Below are 18,424 nucleotides of genomic sequence, written 5' to 3' on the forward strand. Positions count from 1 at the left end.
ATTACCAAAACTGACAAAGTAAATTACTTGATTATGATTCTTCTTGTATGCAACCCAGTGAGTTCCAGGTCCAAGTTTATCATCTAAATTTATTATTGCTGATTCGTTTGTCTTTGGTCCAGATTTTGGTAAATCATTTCTCATGAAAACTCCACGAAAATTTGGAATTTTAAGCAGCTTGACATATTTTAATAAGTCGATGTTAGTCAGTGCTCGATGTGGTAGCTCTACTGGTTTTTTGACTTCTTGCAGCCAGCTCCTTCTGGGTATGGTTTCAGATAAAGTCCCATACCACTGCGGTAAGGTTTGAGGTATAATCCTCTACCTACAGCTATTTCCTCCATCTTCAAGTTGTGACGTTTCTTTTCAGCTAATTGATTTTTGGCTGCGCTGGCATCGTTCACAGCTTTTGCAATACCTGCAGCTCCACCTGTTAGGGCACCAACCGCTGATAACCCTGCAAACAGGGGAATCAAGAATGGAAGTACTCCACCAATCTTTGATGGAACTGGTAGAATACGAGGCAATCGAACGTTTTTCTTCCCACCAACTTTCTTGACAGCTTTGCGGGCACCTCCAAGAGCTGTTTTAACTGGATCTCCACCAGGCTGCATGAACTTTTTAGCTTCATCAACAATCTGTCTCAGAGCAACATCCTTCTTCTTGGAAGTCTTTCTTTTGACTGTATTACGCTTCATTGTTTTTCTTTTAATTGTCTTACGCTTGGTAATAGGTTTTTCTTTTTTAAGACCCATACCGAAACGTCTTTTCAACTTCATGATTTTATTCACACTCCAAGCAGCAGCTTTTTCTCCAATAGCAGCGTCTCTTGCTTGAAATCGTTACCACGCTTTCTCAGAAAGGATTTTATCAGCCTCGTGACGGGCTTCTAAATTTTCACGATTTTTCGAGTAAGCTATATCGTGTTCCTTACACGCAGCGTCCAGAGGATTTATACCTGGATCACCTCAAGCTAACCTCTTAGCTAACTTTGTACTTGGACCGCAGTACTGGTACCCAGGGATATGGAGTTCAAGTGGGAGCTTATTGATTATGTTGTTGAACAAACCTTTACCACGTCTGCTCTCAGACATGTCACATCGAAGACTGACTCGCTTATCTATATAAGCCGGTATATATGCCTCTTGAGCTCAGAATACAATCAGCAGTCATGGACAATAAACAAAGAGCTCAGTTGCCAGTTATCAATTTTGATCAAATTGTTCAAGGAACCGGTGTGAAACTCAAACGACACAGTGCTTTACTTCCCAACAGTATCCGTGCAGTGTTTTGCGGACCATCAAACTGTGGAAAGACCAACGCTCTACTGTCTCTTATTGTACATCCAAACGGTTTGAGGTTTGAGAATATATATCTTTACTCAAAGTCTCTTAACCAACCAAAGTATCATCAGTTCCTGGAGACGCTGCTTAAACAGATTGATGGTATTCGATTCTTCACATTCAGTGAACATGAAGCTGTAATCAAGCCTGAAGATGCTAAACCTAACTCCCTGATGATATTTGATGATGTGGCTTGTGAAAAACAGGATCACATCAAGGCTTTCTTCTTCATGGGTCGACACAAGGATGTAGACAGCTTCTATCTCTGTCAAACTTATACACGAATACCTAAGCATCTGATTAGAGATAACGCAAACTTTCTCGTGCTATTCCGTCAAGATGAAATGAATCTGAAGCATATTTATAATGATCATGTCAATACAGACATGTCATACAACTCATTCAGAGATTTATGCTCGGCATGTTGGAATAAATATGGGTTTGTGGTAATAGATAAAGACAGTGAATTGAACAGTGGTAGGTATCGCAAAGGATTCGACTGCTTCATTAGTATAAATTGAGGTACTTTAGTGTGTGATAGTCATACATGCTGTAGACGTTAACCTGTTAACATGAAGCCTGAAGAAATATCAAAGCAGAAAGATATTCTGCATCAGATATCTCAAGCCAGTGATGCCATCCGACGGAAGCACAAGATGTTGAAGTTGGGTAAAGATACAGCTGAGAAAGCTGTATCCTCCATAGCTTTCTATGGAGGAAATGTTCAAGCCTATTGTGACACCACTCCAGAGTATAGTTGAATCTTCAAAGTTGAAAGGGGAAAATATTAAAAAAGAAGAAAAACCACAGGTTGAAAAACAAGAGGTTGAAAAATCTTTATATGATGATCCAGAAGTATACAACAGTTTAATAACAGATGATGAAAGTTCATTTGATAATACAGCACTTGCTATTACTCAGCCACCACCATCAACAAGTACTCCAGCTCGTAGAAATCCTCTTCTCACTAATTATCTACAACGTTTAAGTAAAAAACATAAAGATAATGATATGAGATATGGTGTACGCAGAAAACGTGATGAAATGCATATGGGTGATTCACCTATTTCATTTGCAAATGATACAATAACTGTCAAAGAAAAAAATTATCCAATAACTCCTGGGTTGTTGGAATTATTATTTAGAAAATCACCAGAGGATGCACTCATCACCCCAGATGATAAGAAAAAGTACTTGGACATAATTCAACATACCAACGCTCATAGGAAAAATTATGATCCAAATCGTACCATTTATGAAGATACAACAATCAAGTTCAATAAATACATTGCTGATTTTATCACCAAGTTCGGTAAAGGGTTACCAAAATATATGATTGCAAGAAAACAGAGATTACCAATGGACTATGTTTACTGGGATGATCCAAATGAACTAGTAGATGGTTTGCGACTACTTATGGCATCTCAAGCTGCTGGAAATCCAAGTCACACGAATGAAATCATGTCAATTATTGAAGAGCTTAGGGAGGCTAGAGTTATATATTAAAAGCTTCTGGAAAATTAAATCATTCACACGCTGACAGTCAAAGTGTTCACAACCATGAGCATCGATATATTTGGACATCCACTGGACAATAACTTAGGTCAACGAGGACCAGCTGGTAGAGGTTTCAATGTAACTTCTGATGGAAACTATAACATTGAGAATAAAAGGTTGTGCAATCTCGGTAATCCTTTAAATGAACATGATGCGGCGACAGTGCAGTTTGTACTGAGACAGATGTCTGAACTGAATAAAAGTATAGACAGTGAACAGAAAGAGATTATTTCACATTTACACTCTGAAATAGTAATACTGAAAGCTGCTGTGGGAAATTTGCAGACGACTATTGAGGAAGTTAAAGCAGTACTTTCCTCTCACCAAAATAATATCAAATATCTCACTGAGAAACTCAATGAACGACAAAAAGACAGTGATAGCTGAAGAGCTTCACAAACCAGCTCGCAGGAACTATAAACGTCGTCATGTTGACATCCGAGGTCTCGATGAGACTTGGCAAGCTGACTTGGTTGAGATGATTCCATATGCGACAATCAATAAAGGATACAAGTATCTGCTTACAATCATAGACATATTTTCTAAATATACCTGGGCAGTTCCAATTAAATCAAAGATCTGATGAAGCAGCACAAGATAAATCTGTATTCAACATTCAGCAATCTCAAAGCATCCATATGTGAACGTTTCAATAGAACACTTAAGACTAAAATGTGGCGAGAGTTTACAGCTCATGGCAGCTACAAGTGGACCGATATACTTGATGACTTGGTGAATACTTACAACAACACCAAACACAGTACCATCAAAATGAAACCTGTCGATGTTACCGATGCTCAGGAGAAACAACTGTTGAAAAATATATATCAACCACTGAAAACCAAATCGAAGCAGAAGTTCAAAGTTGGAGACAAAGTCCGAATCAGCAAGTACAAGCATGTTTTTGACAAAGGATACACCAAACTGGACAACCGACATCTTCACGATCAAGTCGGTGCAGAATACGAATCCAACGACGTACAAGCTCGTGGACTATCAGGATTAACCAATTGAAGGAGGATTTTATAATGAAGAACTCAGCAAAGTCAAATATCCAGATGTATATCTTGTTGAAAAAGTAATTAGAAAACGTGGAAATAAATATTATGTTAAATGGTTAGGTTTTGATACTAAACATAATAGTTGGATCAATAAATCTGATATGTAAAACACAAATTATATTTACATTGATTTTATTTACAAAACCTTACTACATAAATCCTAAAAACTATATTTACATTGTTTTTTAATATTACTAATATTTTGTCTTTTATTATTATTATTTTCATCGTTATCTTCTACAAGTTTTCGTTTCTTAAAATCTAAGGAGCCTTTATAACCCCAAGGCACAGTATCCGTGCTTGCCTCAATGAGTTGACGTTTATCATCAGTCCAACTGAGTAAGTTTTTCCAGTTTAATTGTATGTACTTGATGTTTTTTACTTTTGATCATGTACTGCTCTTTCTTCAGCAGCACATTTTCAAAAAGACATTTTTTGAAGTCATCAAACGTGATGGTCTTCAAGGCTGATCCTCCGATACCCTTTGCCCGTTTCTTGATTCTATCATTTTCCTTCTCAGGATCATGGATTTCGAAGGCGTACAGCTTGGCTCTGAGACCCACGAACTCGGACATGATTTTTACATTGTTCTCATCCTTCATGAGCCCCAGAACCTTTTTATTGACAAGAGGTATGTTGAAGACATTTTCAGGTAGGTAATCGGAGGTATCAAACCTTGAAATATCACGTTTGATGTCTTCATAGATGTTGGGTACATCAAATTGATAAATTAGACTGTCTGTATCGGTGTACAATAATTTTGAGGTTTTTACATAATTTTTAAGCACATAATTATAGTGAAAGTCGTAGATATAAATTTTAGATAGATCTAATATACTAAACCCTACGTAGATTGGCTTGTTGAAGCAAACTCTAGCTTTTTTAAGTTCAACTATAACCATATCCTTATCAAAAATTGTGAGGCTGTGGAAGTTTGGCCTCCATACTAAATCGGATACATTGTATCGACCTTGCCACTTAGTTCTTAAATATACATCTTTGTACTTCCTTACATTCTCCATCGTCTTTCCAAAAACCGCATTATTCATTAATTTATAAAAATTTTTTTCAAACTAATTTTTCGCTAATTTTCGGCAATCAGTATTTTTATTAATGTATGACTTGAGCGAGTCTGACTGTTCAAATTTCAAGACTCGATGTATTTTCTTAAGTTCTAAGCCTAAATCTAAACATTGTTTTAAATTCTTATAATGTATTACATAATTAGACTTATCATACAGAGTTGTTGTTAATTTTTGTTGTTTGCTGCCAGGTGGTACAAAATGTTCTGGGCATAAAGGTAGATCTTTGTGTAGATCATGTAATTTCTCAGGATAGTGTAGGTCCACTTCAAGGATGTAGCCTACACTCTCATCATCATTGAAAAACTGATCTACATTGTCTACATTTTCAACCCATTCAAATTTACCCTTGGGTAAAGACATACTCATCGCTGCGCCATACAAATTATTTACATCGTAGTACATCAGGTATGTTTCGGGGTTGTTTGAATCAAAATCTTTGCCCATATACCGGTTATTAGCTTCAGCATATCTATTAGCACACATCGATACCCCACCGCGAACACCCTTTTCAATGAAAAGAAGCATCTCAGGATCAGTTAACAGTTCAAGTTCTACTTCAGTATGCTTTAACATTGCCGAGTTCGAAAGACCTGGTGCTGTATAAAAATGTAGAGCATCTAGATTGTATGTCTTAAAGCAACTGAGTATAAAATACTCAAAAACATCAGCCAAGAGAAGGACATCTGTTTTTAGGTATAGATCTGAGTACTCTCCAAGCGTGTTGATTTTAAACTCATTCCAAACTACTTGAGCAGAAGCATAATCATCATTGGAAATAGTTGAGTTTGTTAATTTTAAATAGAATGATTCCTGGTCAGGTAATTGTCTCTCGTCTAGTCTGTCAATGTTGTCAATGTACTCATACGGGAATACACCCTTACGTATTGCTAATTTAAATTTGTTAGGGTTAGGGTAGTGTAGTCGCGTAATCTGTTTGTCTTTGTCATCAAGGTATGAAGCTAATTTCTCTAAACTGGAGGCCAAGAATCTAAAAGAGTCAATAAATCTTAGAGAGACTAAAGTATTTTTAACTGATTTTGTGAAAGAAATGTAACGCTCTTTATTGATTGGTAATAATGAAATTTCACCCTCAAATACTGTAGCTAAGGATATAATTATAAAGTGTGAGTCATAGCCGGATAAATTATGAAAGACAACTGGGATAATGGTAGATTTCTGATAATTAACGTTACATGATTTATGAGCTGCGTTTCTATAGTTACCCGTGAAGTGACAATGATCATAGACTTTATCTGTTGTAGAAGTGATTAGTTTTTCATAGATGTGACACTCAGTTGCCTGATTGTGTCTATCTTATTGCTCTTTCGTTAAAGGTTTCATTTTAATGGGATTCTTTAGAATTTTTTCAAAGTCCAGAGCTAATGACTCTAATTGTTTAACAAACCAGTTTATGCAACCAGGAGAACGGTTTAATTCAAATTTGGAGAGTGTGTTATCATAGCTGCAATGTACATAGTAACCAATACTGTGTGGAACATGTTTATTAATTGTCTTTTCATCATCTCCTGGGGGTTCGAGTGTGCATTCTAGATCCGCGTAAACTACAAACGGCACAGTATCTTTAGACTTAAAATCTTTGAATTTCAAAATTTTATTTTTTTCACTGGGAAATTCCATGCGGACTTTGTTAGATTTAAAACAATCTATTCGGTGCTCTAAATAACATTTTTCTAATTTGAAATGATTCAAACAACGATCACAAAAGTATAATCTATGTCTACCTAGAGATATTTGACTTTTAATTAGTCTGGAAAGATTATGTATCAATGCAAAGTGATAGACTGACTCAATATTATCTAAATTTTCAGTATAATTTACACTTTTTTTAATCATTAATAGATGAATTGTTGGTATTTCTGACTCGAAGTTACTTAAATATAATGGGATAATAGTACTTTTTTCAGACTTTTTACCTGTGAATTCTGACTCTATACCATATACGTTAATGCTAATGTCATTCATTTTTTCAAATTTTGGTACATCATTAAAATTGAATACCTTTATAATTTAATCTGACGCTGAAGTGTCGATAACTTGTAGGATCACCCGTTTCAATACTGGTGGATGCAAGGCAGCGTTGACACACCACAGGAAGCAGAACTCATCATTGTTCTGGATGTTCGTAACCGCATTCTTCTTCTTGACAATATCCTTTGGCAATCTGACGAAGGTGGAGTTTCCAACTTGGGTAGGTGTGAATCGTGACATGGTTACCATCATGCTGTTCGGTCCAAGCAGACTCCATCCGGAACCCTCATGCTCAAAATCTTCAATTCTTTGAAGTAATTTTTCGTAGACATGTTGACTAAACCAATCCTGAAGAGATGTGGCAGGAAGAATCTCACGGCTTTTGGTGATGAAAGACTTTCGCTCTTCTACATCTTCTTGTTTCCGGAATGTACAAAAGAGTTCAACATTCACTTTCAACCCTGCCAGATCTCTCAAGACACTCTGTACCTTGTTGATGATGATGTCCCGTGAGGCCTGGAGAAATGATGCTGGATCTTTGTGACGTTGGTTGATAACACATCCAGTCTGGATGTTACCAGCAAAAGCATTCTCCAAGTCCTTCCATTTGACTCCTTGGTTAAGATCTCCACCAACAACTTGGTTACTGAGTCTGGAGAACTGATCGGCAAACTAGTTGAGTTGGTTGATGTGCGCTTGAATACTTCGTCTCACTTGAATTGTTGTTCCAGGATCCAGTAATATTGTGTTGAAGTATTCAATGGTCTCCTCACACACTCGTAAACACCTTTGACGATGTTCATCAGTGAGCTGCTTTCCCAAGAGATCAGCATATGAGACTGCAATAGTGTCCACCAAGTTCTTGAGAGCCTCGATGAGGTTATGTTGTGCCATTTTGGAATGAGAATCACTACTGTCTTACACAATATTATAGGTTATGTACACTGTTTATAGGTTATATACACTGTTTATAGGTTATGTACACTGATTATAGGTTATGTATACTTTTAGAGGTTATGTCACTGTTTATAGATGATGTACACTACACAATAGTTTTTGCACACTGGACTATACTCGCGTACTTCATAACACTGAACTTCACTATATTTTATAACACTGAATACTGTTTAATCACGAGAGATGTACTTCGTTTTTGTGAAGTACGGCTTGAGCGCGCTGCTTTTATAACCAGAGGATACTACGCAATTACCCCCCACTCCTCAATCTCAAAAACGGTTTGATGACGTCATCTACTGCGCAGTAAGAAAATTCTAGAACAGAATGAGTCATCTACTACACAGTTAGAAAATTCTAGAATAGAATGAGTCATCTGGTTCGTGGAAATTTCCCCACCCCTTTCACAAAACAAGTCTAAACCTGTCTGATGAAGTCATCTACTACGCAGTTAGAAGTAATGGAAGCTACCACCAGATGGCACCGTGTAAAATCTTTCTCGCAATAACTTCATTTTGAATATATAAAACATGTATATATCATACTACAAATGCGTAATCCTGAACTATTGATCTGTTATGGACGAGCCGAAGGCGGGTTAATGGTTCAGGATGCTTTTTTCTAACCTCAAAATGTGGAACTCCAAATGACGAATTCACAATTCAAAATGTCTGCTACCAGACTCAAAATGGTGAATTTCAGACTTAAAATGGTGAATTTCAGACTCAAAATGGCGGAGTCAGATAGCAACCACTAGATGGTAGATTTCAGATAGCAGATTTCAGAGAGCAGATTCAAAATGGCGGATTTCAGACTCAGATAGCAGCCACCAGATGGCGGAAATCAGATAGCAGACTTAAAATGGCGGAGTCAGATAGCAACCACCAGATGGTAAATTTCAGATAGCCACCGAAATGGCGGATAGCAGCCACCAGATGGCGGATTCAAAATGGTAGGAAAATAGCGGATAAATTTTAGACATGGCGGATAGATTTAAATTACAGAATTCAGCACCAGCACCACCTATGAAAACAACCGATAAAAACCTCATCCATAACCTCAAAATGACATACATATCTACCACCGGCAACGCATACTGTCGGTAAAACAGGCAATCCATATCTACAGATGATGCTTACCACACATGAACCCACATTCGATAATGTAGATTCCTTAGCAGGGTACGGCTCGCATATCTGTTTACCGACTGAATATCACCCCCTCCCCCTGTTTACCTACTTTCCGATTTTTCAGAATCTTCGATTTTCTTTGCGGGAAGTTAAAAAACAATTTTTTTTTATTTAAAAAAAAATAGAAAGAAAAAAAATACACTACTCTGTAAAAAAAAATGTACTACTCTGAAAATTTCAGGGAATTCGCAAAAAATACTGAAGTTTTTTATAAAAAAATCAAAGTCGAAAATCAAAAATATCAATCGTTCTGAAATTTTCGTTTTTTTCCAAAAGTTTCAAAAGAAACGTTAAATATGAATCCGAATTATTATTTTTAGTTTTTATTTTAAAAGCACATTCAAAAACAAAAATTAAAAAAAAAACATCCCATTAAGTTAATTTTCAAAAAAGTTATGGTTATTCAACAAAAAAAAAAAGTTGTCTTTTTTAAAGAACTTGTTACTTTTGTTGGTTGGGTAAAAAAATTTGAAAAAATTCTGAAAATTGTTTTCAATAGTGTAGAGAAAGATACATAAATTTTAGAAAAATCGAAAAGAGTCGACGTAAAAAGTAATCGATTCGGCATGGAATGCCCCGTTATATATACATATGGGGCCTTCCACACCATATTGGACGGTTTTCGAAATTTTAATTTTAGATTCTCTCAATTTCTTTATATTTTTTAGTGCCTTTGAAAGAACTCATCCTCCCAAATTTTAAGATTTTTTTGATCACTGGTTCAAAAGATATCGTATTTTGAAAAAAAAAACCGCTCTTTTTATTGTTTTTTGTTTATAACTTAAAACACGATTTAAATCAAAAAAGTCAGAGAATAAAAAAGTTTCGTGTTTCTATGTACTTTTAAAAACAAAAAATACAAATAATTTTTTAGAAAAATTTTTCCGTGTGATTTTCGAGTTTTAAAACTTTAAAGTCGTTTTTTGAAAATCATGCATATTTTAATTTCCTGAAAATTTGTGACAACAAACTACTATTCATTCCGCAACTTTTCAGGTGGGTCCGGTCGTGGGACCTCCATGGCTTCCTATTTTTTTTTTCGATTTTTGAAAATTTGAAAAATATTCTTTTCTCTATTAAAAATTATTAATTGTGGTTCTTGCCATTATATATTGATTCTAACATCATTTTTTAGTATTTTTATAAAATTATACACAATTAAAGGATATTTCAAATAGTTCGTTAAATTTGTTTATTTTATAAAACGTATTCTAATAAAGTTATATTTTTAATTCTGAAAAATAGTATAATCGAATCATTTTTTAACTTTTGAAATCGATTCATTATTTTTTTACATGATGGCTCTGCTTGCTATTTCATTATTCTGACAATATCGACAGCTGTATTGATTTATCCATCTGCACTAACCTAAATTGTATATGTTGTCCTGATTATTGTTGGAAACTCACTTTGACCAATTTCCAATCGATAATCACAATGGCCAATCGATAATCAGATAACAACGCCTCAAGAATTTTATGGGTGGGCATCTGAACCGAATTCTTTAACTAGTATTGCTGTAAGATTTTCGCCTGCAAATGACTATACTATTGCAATAGAAAAATTGAATCTGCGATACAAAACAGCTAAATCAATTACAGGCACACAGAAATTTCATTATATTATCCAGGCAGCTAACAAGACTATAAGAGCTAAAGAATATTCCGACACAAATAAAGAGTTTATATGTAAGCTTTTAAAAGAAATGCGTAAATAAACTAATATTTTGTTATGATTATTTATAATCAGATGTAAGGAATTATTTAAAAAATCCTTTAATTGTGTATAATTGGTTTTACAGAAAGAAAAGGACCCACCCGAAAAGTTGTAGAATAAATAGTGTTTGTTGTGACAAATTTTCAGGAATATCAAAATATACATGATTTCCAGAAAACAACTTCAAAGTTTTAAAACTCGAAAATCACACAAAAAAATTTTTCCAAAAAATTATTTGTATTTTTTTTTTTCTAAAAGTACATGAAAAAACAAAACTTTTTTAGTTTTTGAGTTTTTTTATTTAAATCGTTTTTTAAGAAGTTATAAACAAAAAACCATAAAAAGAGCGGTTTTTTTTTAAATTTGATATTTTTTGAACCAGTGATAAAAAAAAATCTCAAAATCAGGAGGATAAGTTTTTTCAAGAGCACTTGAAAATATAAAAAAATTGTGTGTGTGTGTGTGTGTGTGTGTGTGTGTGTGTGTGTGTGTGTGTGTGTGTGTGTGTGTGTGTGTGTGTGTGTGTGTGTGTGTGTTGGAAGTAACGCTTTAACCGTCTTACCCCATGAGTAGTGGGGAAGTCATGTGATGTCATGATCCCTGCTTAAGTTGAGATTTGAGAACTGTATCACCACTTACTTCTGATTGAGTTTTGGTAACGTGCGGATGCACATATTAATAAATACTCTTAACTATTAATTGGTATTGTTTATTTAAAAAGGCCCTACCTAATTCTAACAGGTTATGAGCCTTACACGTGTCCACTGCGCAAAATTAATAAATTAAAACTTTTAAAATTTCAAGCAATAAATAATTATTACGTTTAATAAGAAACTTTGAAGTTCTCGAGAACATAAGTGACTAGCGTGAGATGAACTGTTTAAGTGAACTGAAGTGAATAATCAAGATTTGAAGTTTTGAACAATTCAAGTTTTGAAAAATTGCAGAAATGTCAGAAGAAACGTCTTCTGTTGGAAAGTTTGATCATGACAACGGTCAACGTAAGTAATATGAAAGAAAATTTTTTATATTTGAGATGTGTCAGAATATTTAAGAGATGAGCATGAATTTTTGAGAAGCGAAAAATACGTACGTAATTTTAAAATTTTAAATTAATAAATTTGGCAGAATTTTTATTTGTTAACTAGGAAGGAATATTGTAATATTCATTGCCTGTTAAAATGTTCATGTTACATGTTATATATAGAAGTGTTGAAACCAAGTTTTATTACTTTTGAGAACTATGTAACCTGAAACGTTACACATGGGGCTAAACGCACATGGTAACAGCATCGAACAATCGTTGGGTTGTTGGATATTTTGAAAAGACTGAGATGCGCCTTTGTTACTCAATGTTTACTTTGAGAAAAATATTGAGAGTGACTTTATACGTTTACGAAGATTAAAACTGGTTTAAATAGAAATTTAAACCAACGTTTAAGGGGCACACCTAGTGTGAAATTTCGAAAAAGTCGATTTTTTTTTTTTTTTCATATTTCGGTAGATTACACCTTTAAAAATAACTTATTAAAATTTCAAATCGATATCTCAAATAGTTTTTGAGTTATAACATTTTAAAGAGCAGCCGCTCGGCAGCTAGAGTGTCATTAGCTGCGAGACGTACCTGAAGTATTGTTCAGAGTCTACTGTCTCTTCCAGCCCCTATAACACGAATCCAGTTTCTATTGTTGGCTCTCAGGTATACAAAAATATATCATTATAATAATTTCTAGAAATTTCTAGAAATTTTTCGTTTACTGCCACGTAAATTATTTTCGGAGCCAGACACATTTAGTCTCATTGTGATCGTTGTATCGAGCGCATCATAATTTTACACGTGCTATTTTCTTGAAAATGAGTGATCAATCTTCATATTCAAATAAAAAAGGAACTCACAATGTTCCTAAGCATCGATCAATTGCGAAAAAACGCAAGTTTACCGGAAATAGATTTACATTTGAGCAATCTACTGCGAATACCAGTACGTCCGCAGAAAAGTTATTACAAAATAATGACAATAATGTTGTGATTGACCCATCTCATGGATATTGTATTTTGCAATTTTTATCAGTTTTTAGTGCAATTAGTAATTTAGTGGTGTGTAAAACCTGTCAAAAAAAGTTACTTTCAATCAAGCAAGTTCAAGAGGCCTAGGGTTCAAAATTGCTATTATTTGTGAATGTGGCAATTCGTATACTAATTCTGGACCAATGATTAATAACGCATTTGAAATAAATAAACGTATTGTTGCTGTGATGTGTCTATTGGGCATCGGAATAAATGGGATAAATCTTTTCTGTGGATTAATGGATTTAGCATGCAAATTTTACGACTAAACTTTTGCGGAATGTTTTACGAATTTACAGATTGCAGCCGAAACTGTTTGTAAGCTCAGTATGCAGCAAGCTATAAATGAAGGAAAAGAGCTTACATTAAAGAAAGAAAATTCGGAGACAAATTTGACTGTTAGCGGCGATGGTACCTGGAAAAAACGTGGCCATACTTCCCGTTTTGGAGTAGTTACGCTGGCAGGAAAATACAGCAAGAAAATTCTTGATTCATGCGTAAAATCTACATATTGTCAGAGTTGTGTTTTTGGAAGAAAAAAAAAGATAGCGAACCTGAAGATTATGAGGAATGGCTATCATTACACGATGAAGAATGTGATGCCAATCATAAAGGATCTGCCTCAAAAATGGAAGTGGATAGTGTAAAAGACATGTTTGGTCGTTCCATTAGTAAATATGGTGTAAAATATACCCGCTATATTGGTGATGGTGATAGCGCTACCCACAAAGGACTTATAGATTTGAATCCTTATGATATTCCTGTTGCTAAATTGGAATGCTATCTACATGTGAAAAAAGAATGGGAACACGTTGCCGAAGTGTAAAGAACATTAATAAGAAATTAGGAGGAAAAAGTAAAACATCACAAAAGTTAACTGTAAATTTTATAAATAAACTCCAAAAATATTATGGTTTAGCAATTATGAGGAATCAAGATAATGTAGATGAAATGTATAAAGCAATCTGGGCAACATTTTATCATTTCTGTTCAACTGACAAAAACCCAAATCATAAAAATTGTCCAGAAGGCGCTGAAAGTTGGTGCGCTTATCGCCGCGCGGAAGCTGAAGGAATCACTAGTACATTTAAACACGATTACCTCCCACTGGATCCAGAAGTACAAGAAGCTATAAAACCTATTTATGAAGACTTATCTCGATATGAATTGCTTGATAGATGTAAAGGTAGCAATACTCAAAACAACAATGAAAGCTACAACGGTTTACTTTGGCACTTTTCACCCAAGCATCTTCATAATGGCTTCAAAACATTGAATTGTCAAATAATTTTGCAACTGCAATATTTAATGACGGTTATTCGTCAATTTTGAAGATATTCAATGTAATGGGAGTGATAGTTGGACCTGCAGCAAGAGATTTTGCGGCTCTTAAGGACGACACGAGAATACGAATCGCTGATTATCGCCAAAGGGCTTCTTCAAAAGAAGGTCGATCATCTCGAAGAAAAGCTTCTTCAGCTGAACAAGCCCTTTTCGAAGAAGAGGAAGGTGTATTATATGGCCCTGGAATAGCAGATTAGCTGTAAATATGATTTTAAACCACTTATAACAGTGGAAACGATCATTTTATCTTTAAACGCGTTTTTCTCGAAACAGCATTTTCCGAATTTGCTGCAGTGATTACTCAAAAACAAATGATCCGATCACTATCGAATTTTTTTTACATGTTCTATATATAGTTCTCCGTACAATGACTGTTTGATGTCGGTACAAAAGAGATTGACTAAAGCGCTCTCATGAGTGTATTCAAACTTTAAACACCTATACTTAATATCTAACATGGGTCATTCTCATGGCAATTTCTATGATCGTTCTTATGAACGCGATGTCAAATGGCGGCTGCACATGCGCCCCATGATTTAGCGGGAAGAAGACCGGGAGCCCGGGGCACGAGGCCGGTGGGGACGCCATGAGCGGCAGTTGTACTGGGACTAGTGACTAGTGCAATATACCTGCGTTCTCTCTGACAAAGAAATTATTCCATTGTGTTTTATTATTTGCTAACGTAATTAATTATCAGTTAATTATCAGTTCTCATACTTAATTAAATTCATTGATTCGACATTTGTGCATTAATTTTAAACTTAACATAAATTCGTGGTCAAATATTTAAGACGCTAATAAAAAGTACGTCGTACTTAGCGTTTAGCATCGCGGCCATTGTCTTCAATCGCGTGATAAATTAGACGCAATAAATTATCATTGTTAAAAGTTTGTCAAGTATCTTCAATTCAGTTTCATAATATTCAATTATAATTAAAATCATTGTTAATTAGTTATATTTTGCAAGTGTTAATTGAATTTAGTCAGTCGTAATTATTAACTTAACTTCATTGATGTGCTTTATTTAATTAAATTTAATCGTGTTAATTGTTAAATTCAAATCAACTTTACAAGAAACAAGGTACATTAATAAATTCATATGTTTAATAATTTGTTGAGTTCTTCAGAAAGTAATTTAAATTAAATAGTAAATTCTCGCGTAAATTAGAAAACTATATTCAACTACTAATTTAAACAAAATATTCAAATCATTTAAATCAAAATAATTCGATCCTCTCGGATCATAACATAACTTGATCCCACTGATCAATGATTCGATCCCAGCGATCAATTCATAATATAACTTGATCCCACTGATCAAGGATTCGATCCCAGCGATCAATTCATAATATAACTTGATCCCACTGATCAAGGATTCGATCCCAGCGATCAATTCATAACATAACTTGATCCCACTGATCAATGATTCGATCCCAGCGATCAATTCATAACACAACTTGATCCCACTGATCAAGGATTCGATCCCAGCGATCAAATTTATAACACACTTGATCCCAGCGATCAAGGATTCGATCCCAGCGATCAAACTTATAACACAACTCGATCCCAGCGATCAAATTCAATACTTGAACCTACTGGTTCTTTCAAACCATTCTAAACACACAGTCAATTCTCTTCCGATTGCAAACACACGATCCTTTCTGATTATAATTACATTTTACATCTCTACTGAGATATTAACGGTTGACGGTTAACCACAATAACCTAACGGTGGCTGAGATCTATTCTCACCCCTCATTGCACAGCAGTGCAAACATATATACATTCATATCAACACACATATTCATTCACATATCTCTCAACTGTAACATCTTCGAGGAGTTTTTCTCTAGCAATTGCTAGAGTTTTCTCCTCTTGGGGAATAAATTAATCACAATTATTCACCCCAACACCGAGTCTTTTATTTTAAACAGATAGATCCTGAACCAATTTCTAACTAATCAACTACATATAGAAGAATTACGGAAATTCTCCTTAGTGGAGAGTTTGCGACAATACAATGACCCATCGATTTTTTGATCTGATCAAAAATCGAATTTTCGCAGGCCACAAACGACCAAAATTTTAGGTAAAATTCGACTATTTTTTTTAAAACGCCGCCATATTGTCAATTTTTGATTTTTTTTTTATCGTAGGTCATTGTACAGACAATATTATCTAGTTTAACGAGATATTTTTTTTTTAGATTTCATCCACGGAGAAGGCCGGAATCACTGCAGCAGTGAAGGACCTTTTTTTTTCGCGCCGTTAGAGATCGACGATAACTTAAAAAATATTTAATTTTTTTCTTCAAAAATTTCATTATGTATTCTTAAAACATGTATAAATATATTCTTAAAATTTTAAAATAATTGATAAAGTATTTTTTTTAATAAAAATTCCCAAAAATCACGTTTTTTTTAGGCCGTTACACTAGGTGTGCCCCTTAAATATTTAACTTGTATCTAAATAGACGCGGTTTATTTATTAGATTAAATTATGAAAAGTTTAATTGATTTAACGAAATTTTATACTTATGTATAAAAATAAATTTTAATTGTATAGAGTTACAATTCTTAATTGTGTGCACACAAATAAATAAAAATATTAATAGCTATATATATTTATCTGCAGAAATCGGAGACGAGGAATTATTTAAAAAATTCTTGGAAAGATACAGAAAAGTTTTTCAATTTGAACAAAACCATCCTGGAGAGGAAATATCACTAAGTATTAGTGGTGAGAGTGTTATTTCATGTTGAGACGCGTGAGGTACCTTATCAAGCAGGTTGGTTGAAAATCATAAATTTGATGTACATAAAAATATCGAGAATTAATCCAATTATTTGGATTTTCCCACTTAAGGACATCTAATTCAAAATTAATTTTTGACAATAATGAATAATAATTAACTTGTATGTTCAAAAAATAAATACAAGGTTTTACTTTGTGATTCATGTTTAGTGATGGATGCTGTGCATTCATTTACTTCGTGAATTACTGAAGCGGTTGTATGTATGATCTTGTGTTCGGATTATATATATTACAGCTTGCTTTAACCTGGCCATACTTGTAGTTCAGTCAACCAGGCTTAAGGCATAGCTCCTAGTATAAGAATATTATTAATTAAAAATTAATTCGTTTAACAGATAAAAGCAATATGAACGAGGACGAGTGGAGAGCCGCTATTAAGTGGATTGAGAAACAAGAAGGAGATGGTCCTTGGGTAGTCTCACCAGGAGATGATGACCAAAAATCTGTGTTTCAGGAAGATGAGAATACATTTTTAAGAGATGCGATTGAGAGTGGAGATGAGACCGAGAGAGATTGATTGATTGATTGATAGTTTATTCATGCCAAGGCACAAGCCTAATGGCAATATTCAATTTTATAATAGATACAAAATTTTTTACATATTTAATATTAATATTGCAAGTACATAAATTAAAATTAATTCTAAGCATTTTACTAAATATTTTAGCGATATTAAGCAAATTTTAAATCTTATCTGATTCAACAAATAACTCTAAATTCTAAATAACATTTGAAATATAAAGACATATTAAGGTAAATATTAAGGTAAATTTCACAATAATTGGGTATTTGCATGATTTTGATATTCATAAACTTTTGATATTTTTACATTCTATATAATTTTTTTAAATTTTTGGAAGAAAAATTTTTCGATTTTGTTCTTAAAAATTTGAATAATTTAATAAATAAAAGTGATCCTAAATTACATAAAAGTCACGTGATGTAAAACGTGATGAGATTGGTGTGACGTCATTGTGCTGTTTGTAGCGCGTATATTTGAATGAGCATTTAAGTCACGTATAATATTTTACATTGCTAAAAAACTTAAAGTTAAGTTTTTTTCAAGTTTAAGTTTTATACATTCTATTTTTAATGCTAGATTTTGTTGAAAATAATTAAAAGTGAAATAAATTTTTGTGAAATGTTTTTTTAAATTTAAAGTGAATGTGTTTGGAGATTATGAACATGTCAATGTTGTTATACTAAGACTTTTGAGAAGCATCAGTTCAACAGTGTAGTTTGTGATTATCAACGAATTAATAAAAATGCCTCGGCGAAAAGTGGATCCTGATTTTTCCGTTTAA

At 33.9% G+C, this 18,424-nt stretch overlaps 1 protein-coding gene across 2 annotated transcripts in view; it reads right to left on the reverse strand.

Annotated features, from left to right (window-relative positions):
- Swm (Zinc finger protein swm) overlaps window positions 1-18,424 on the reverse strand; it is a 63,403-nt gene that overhangs the window by 16,221 nt on the left and 28,758 nt on the right. The gene's annotated exons all lie outside the window — the stretch shown is intronic.

Source organism: Cotesia typhae, unplaced genomic scaffold (genome assembly GCF_013202065.1).
Source record: "Cotesia typhae breed Kobodo isofemale line unplaced genomic scaffold, CoteBio_Ctyphae scaffold_13, whole genome shotgun sequence".
Classification (NCBI taxonomy): Eukaryota; Metazoa; Arthropoda; class Insecta; order Hymenoptera; family Braconidae; genus Cotesia; species Cotesia typhae.